Source organism: Pomacea canaliculata, linkage group LG4 (genome assembly GCF_003073045.1).
Source record: "Pomacea canaliculata isolate SZHN2017 linkage group LG4, ASM307304v1, whole genome shotgun sequence".
NCBI lineage: Eukaryota > Metazoa > Mollusca > Gastropoda > Architaenioglossa > Ampullariidae > Pomacea > Pomacea canaliculata.
The window spans coordinates 33,781,514-33,788,299 of NC_037593.1; positions in this window are offsets into that span (position 1 = coordinate 33,781,514).

Genomic DNA, 6,786 nt, shown 5'->3' on the forward strand with positions numbered 1-6,786 from the left:
GTTTATAGTAAACGTGTCATGAACTATATATTAGCTATACACCTGATAGTTTATAGTAAACGTGTCATGAACTATATATTAGCTATACACCTGATAGTTTATAGTAAACGTGTCATGAACTATATATTAGCTAGACACCTGATAGTTTATAGTAAACGTGTCATGAACTATATATTAGCTATACACCTGATAGTTTATAGTAAACGTGTCATGAACTATATATTAGCTAGACACCTGATAGTTTATAGTAAACGTGTCATGAACTATATATTAGCTATACACCTGATAGTTTATAGTAAACGTGTCATGAACTATATATTAGCTATACACCTAATAGTTTATAGTAGACATGTAATGACATGTAGCTATACACCTCATAGTTTATACAATGTTGGCAGTTGACTCAGTGTGAAGCACTCATCCGAGAGTTTCCTTTTAAAATTATGCAAAAACTTTGATACTGATTGAATCCAACACTGCTGTTCATTATTTGCTTGAAGTTTATTTTGTGTTATGTTGTCAAACTTTACAATGTCCTGTAGTATGCTTTATTTAAGCGAAAACTGACATTTTCACAAACTTATGAGCGAAGCTTACTTTTCATAAAAACAAATAGAACTAGTGTGAAGAATGAACAGATATTTTCATAAAAGCAATTAAAAGTATAAGTAGTATTATAAGTAGTATTATAAGTAGTATTATAAGTAGTATTATAAGTAGTGTTATTAGTAGTGTTATTAGTAGTGTTTTAAGTAGTATTATAAGTAGTATTATAAGTACTGTTATAAGTAGTATTATAAGTAGTATTATAAGTAGTATTATAAGTAGTGTTATTAGTAGTGTTATTAGTAGTGTTTTAAGTAGTATTATAAGTAGTATTATAAGTAGTATTATAAGTAGTATTATAAGTAGTGTTATTAGTAGTGTTTTAAGTAGTATTATAAGTAGTATTATAAGTAGTATTATAAGTAGTATTATAAGTAGTATTATAAGTAGTATTATAGTAGTGTTATTAGTAGTGTTATTAGTAGTGTTTTAAGTAGTATTATAAGTAGTATTATAAGTAGTATTATAAGTAGTATTATAAGTAGTATTATAAGTAGTATTATAAGTAGTGTTATTAGTAGTGTTTTAAGTAGTATTATAAGTAGTATTATAAGTAGTATTATAAGTAGTATTATAAGTAGTGTTATAAGTAGTATTATAAGTAGTATTATAAGTAGTATTATAAGTAGTATTATAAGTAGTATTATAAGTATTATTAGTAGTAGTATTATAAGTAGTATTATAAGTAGTATTATAAGTAGTATTATCAGTAGTATTATAAGTAGTATTATAAGTAGTATTATCAGTAGTATTATAGTAGTAGTTTATAAGTAGTATTATCAGTAGTATTATAAGTAGTATTATAAGTAGTATTATCAGTAGTATTATCAGTAGTATTATAAGTAGTATTATAGTATATAGTAGTATTATAAGTAGTATTATAAGTAGTATTATAAGTAGTTTATCAGTAGTATTATAAGTAGTATTATAAGTAGTATTATATAGTATTATAAGTAGTATTATAGTAGTATTATAAGTAGTATTATAAGTAGTATTATAAGTAGTATTATAAGTAGTATTATAATAGTATTATAGTAGTATTATAGTAGTAGTAGTATTATAGTAGTTTTAAGTAGTATTATAAGTAGTATTATAAGTAGTATTATAAGTAGTATTATAAGTAGTATTAGTAGTAGTATTATAAGTAGTATTATAAGTAGTATTATAAGTAGTATTATAAGTAGTATTATAGTAGTATTATTAGAGTAGTATTATAAGTAGTATTTATAGTAGTATTATAAGTAGTATTATAAGTAGTATTATAAGTAGTATTATCAGTAGTATTATCAGGTATATAGTATTATCAGTAGTATTATAAGTAGTATTATAGTATTATAAGTATATAGTATTATCAGTAGTATTATCAGTAGTATATAAGTAGTAGTATTATCAGTAGTATTATTAGTATAAGTAGTATTATAGTAGTATTATCAGTATTATAAGTAGTATTATAAGTAGTATAAGTATATTATAGTAGTAGTAGTATTATAAGTAGTATTATAAGTAGTATTATCAGTAGTATTATAAGTAGTATTATCAGTAGTAAAGTAGTATTATAAGTAGTATTATCAGTAGTATTATCAGTAGTATTATCAGTAGTATTATAAGTAGTATTATAAGTAGTATTATAAGTAGTATTATAAGTAGTATTATCAGTAGTATTATCAGTAGTATTATAAGTAGTATTATAAGTAGTATTATCAGTAGTATTATCAGTAGTATTATAAGTAGTATTATCAGTAGTATTATAAGTAGTATTATCAGTAGTATTATAAGTAGTATTATAAGTAGTATTATCAGTATAGTATTATCAGTAGTATTATAAGTAGTATTATAAGTAGTATTATAGTAGTATTATCAGTAGTATTATCAGTAGTATAAGTAGTATTATAAGTAGTATTATCAGTAGTATTATAAGTAGTATTATAAGTAGTATTATCAGTAGTATTATAAGTAGTATTATAAGTAGTATTATCAGTAGTATTATCAGCAGTATTATCAGTAGTATTATAAGTAGTATTATAAGTAGTATTATAAGTAGTATTATCAGTAGTATTATAAGTAGTATTATAAGTAGTATTATAAGTAGTATTATCAGTAGTATTATCAGTAGTATTATCAGTAGTATTATATCAGTAGTATATAAGTAGTATTATCAGTAGTATTATAAGTAGTATATAAGTAGTATTATCAGTCAGTAGTATTATCAGTAGTATTATCAGTAGTATTATAAGTAGTATATAAGTAGTATTATCAGTAGTATTATCAGTATTATCAGTAGTATTATCAGTAGTATTATAAGTAGTATTATAAGTAGTATATCATCAGTAGTATTATCAGTAGTATTATCAGTAGTATTATAAGTAGTATTATATAGTAGTATTATCAGTAGTATTATCAGTAGTATTATCAGTAGTATATATAAGTAGTATTATAAGTAGTATTATAAGTAGTATTATAAGTAGTATTATCAGTAGTATCATCAGTAGTATTATAAGTAGTATTATAAGTAGTATTATCAGTAGTATTATCAGTAGTATTATCAAGTATTATCAGTAGTATTATCAGTAGTATTATAAGTAGTATTATAAGTAGTATTATAAGTAGTATTATCAGTAGTATTATAAGTAGTATTATCAGTAGTATTATAAGTAGTATTATAAGTAGTATTATCAGTAGTATTATAAGTAGTATTATAAGTAGTATTATAAGTAGTATTATCAGTAGTATTATAAGTAGTATTATAAGTAGTATTATAAGTAGTATTATCAGTAGTATTATCAGTAGTATTATAAGTAGTATTATAAGTAGTATTATCAGTAGTATTATCAGCAGTATTATCAGTAGTATTATCAGTAGTATTATAAGTAGTATTATAAGTAGTATTATCAGTAGTATTATCAGTAGTATTATCAGTAGTATTATAAGTATTATAAGTAGTATTATAAGTAGTATTATCAGTAGTATAAAGTAGTATTATCAGTAGTATTATAAGTAGTATTATAAGTAGTATTATCAGTAGTATCATCAGTAGTATTATCAGTAGTATCATCAGTAGTATCATCAGTAGTATTATCAGTAGTATTATAAGTAGTATTATAAGTAGTATTATAAGTAGTGTTATCAGTAGTATTATCAGTAGTATCATCAGTAGTATTATAAGTAGTATTATAAGTAGTATTATAAGTAGTATTATCAGTAGTATCATCAGTAGTATTATCAGTAGTATTATAAGTAGTATTATCAGTAGTATTATCAGTAGTATCATCAGTAGTATCATCAGTAGTATTATCAGTAGTATTATAAGTAGTATTATCAGTAGTATTATAAGTAGTATTATAAGCAGTATTATCAGTAGTATTATAAGTAGTATTATAAGTAGTATTATAAGTAGTATTATAAGTAGTATTATCAGTAGTATTATAAGTAGTATTATAAGTAGTATTATCAGCAGTATTATCAGTAGTATCATCAGTAGTATTATAAGTAGTATTATAAGTAGCGTTATAAGTAGTATTATCAGCAGTATTATCAGTAGTATCATCAGTAGTATTATAAGTAGTATTATAAGTAGTATTATCAGTAGTATCATCAGTAGTATTATCAGTAGTATCATCAGTAGTATTATCAGTAGTATTATAAGTAGTATTATAAGTAGTATTATAAGTAGTGTTATCAGTAGTATTATCAGTAGTATCATCAGTAGTATTATAAGTAGTATTATAAGTAGTATTATCAGTAGTATTCATCAGTAGTATCATCAGTAGTATTATAAGTAGTATTATAAGTAGTATTATCAGTAGTATTATCAGTAGTATCATCAGTAGTATCATCAGTAGTATTATCAGTAGTATTATAAGTAGTATTATCAGTAGTATTATCAGTAGTATTATCAGTAGTATTATCAGTAGTATTATAAGTAGTATTATTAGTAGTGTTATAAGTAGTATTATAAGTAGTATTATAAGTAGTGTTATTAGTAGTGTTATAAGTAGTATTATAAGTAGTATTATAAGTAGTGTTATTAGTAGTATTATAAGTAGTATTATCAGTAGTATTATCAGTAGTATTGTTGGTATTTGCCGCTTTGACTAAATGTAATAACATCACTATGTACTCAATGTTATCTCCCCTTTAAACTAATGATAACGGTAGTTGATACATCACATCTATAACTTAATTGTACAAACAAATAAACTATTTTAATATTTGTTCCACACTGAAGAGCTCTAACTTCAAGGTGCTAGAAAAATGGCGACACACACCTGGTGACACACCTGTGTATTCTCTGTGTGCAACTTCCACTACAAACTTTCTGTTACAATATTCAAGAGGGAGGTTGCTAGTTTTTTGTCCCCACTGAACTCTGGAGGGACTGTTGCCTGCACTGCCTCGCTGTGTTGTATTCTAAAATGTCACGTGACGCTTTGCTTAATAAGTATTTGTCCTAAACTGAAGCCATCTCCTGTTGTTTATTTGAAAGAGTGCGCATGTCCGCGGGATGTTCGTTACACTCTGTCTGTCTGTCTGTCTGTCTGTCTGTCTGTCCTTACTCACTTTTTCCATCTTTCGATTCCTTTATATCTTTTTCTTCACTCGTCACACACTCTTTACTCTTACTATACAGTTTTCAAGAAAAGAATATTTCTGTAACCTGTACAACCAAACCCGTCCTTTGCTGAAGTTTACTGAGGTGTGCAGTTGTTGTACTGGTCTTTATGTTTATCTCACTTCTACTTGTTTCCTCTACAAACACGTGACTTCGATACACGGGAAGAAAGAAACTCAGAGGTTCGTTAGTCGGTTCTTCCTCTGGCCACCGGGATGCCGGCCACCCTCCAAGCTGCCTGGAGGGACAGTCTTCGACAGGGTGTCGTGCCGTGTACACACGCTTCCCTGACACACTGATGACAGTTCATTAAACATGTTTGTAAACATTCGCTGAGATCATAGGGGAGTTCAATAAACACATCTGTCATCACTTAGCAACATCACTGTGGATTTCTAGAACAAGAACATTCTCTAATGTTCTACAGCAGGGAGGACTAGTGTTTAGTTGAAGGAAAGTATTTCAAACATCAGTGAAGTTGTCCAGCGTGCACTCCATGTTCCACCTTCGGTTATCATTCGCAGTTTGGAAGTGTGGCCCTCACAGATAACCTTTGACCTGGTTGATAACATGTACTGTGTGTCGTCTCACTGCCAATCGCAAGAGGGAAGAGTCCTGGCATGTTACACAGAATATAATTGTGCTACCATAGCAACTCAGATGGTGAGGAGACACGAGCTGAAGTGTCTGGAGCTCGTCAAGAGGCCGGAACACAATGGTTCAAAGATTTCTACCCCGGGTGGCAAAGACCATCAAGAGTTCGCTCGGCGTACGACACACCTAACCAATAGAAATCACTAATGTGTCCTAACGCAAAGAGCATAACAAAGTAAAATAATAAAGTTCTTAACATAAAACAAGCTAACCTAATGTATGCACACACACACACACAAATACACCGGTAACATAATAACAATTGTGTACACACCAAGACAATCAGATGAACAAATGTAACATAAACTTCAGACTATTTTGTAAATATCAAGACAGAGAGAGGAACACTTTTCTCTTGCTGATCAAACAAATAATCATAACTACTCCATCTTAGTAGACCGTCTTTAAATTTCTTCAGTTTACAAAAGAAACTTAAAAGTAGGAAACGATTGCAGACAATACTAATTATCTTTTAGTTTGTATGGACAGGTGTTCTTTCTTAAGAGACAATGGAAAGTGTTTACTAAAGAATGCACAACCAAAACAAACAGAAATAACATATCTGCCTTAGGAATTTTTTAAAATGTAAGAATTTTTTGTTATAAAGGTCAGCGTATAATGATTAAAAAGCGAGGACCGTGCACTATTATGGGATATGTTCAAGTAGGAACATGTGGATGGTTGAACACTGCAGCTTGAGAGAGACTGAAAGTCATGAGCGTGAAGGGTTTGCAGTCCTTGTTGTCCTGCTTCTGTCAATGGGACAACAACCTACAGACATTGTTCACAAGTGTCGGTGATCAGAATGAGACAAGATAAAGGAGCTGCGCCCTACCCATGCAAATGGCGGCAACATGTTGCTTACCGACAACAAATACAACAATCAACTACCAAACATACTCTTGATCAAATAAATC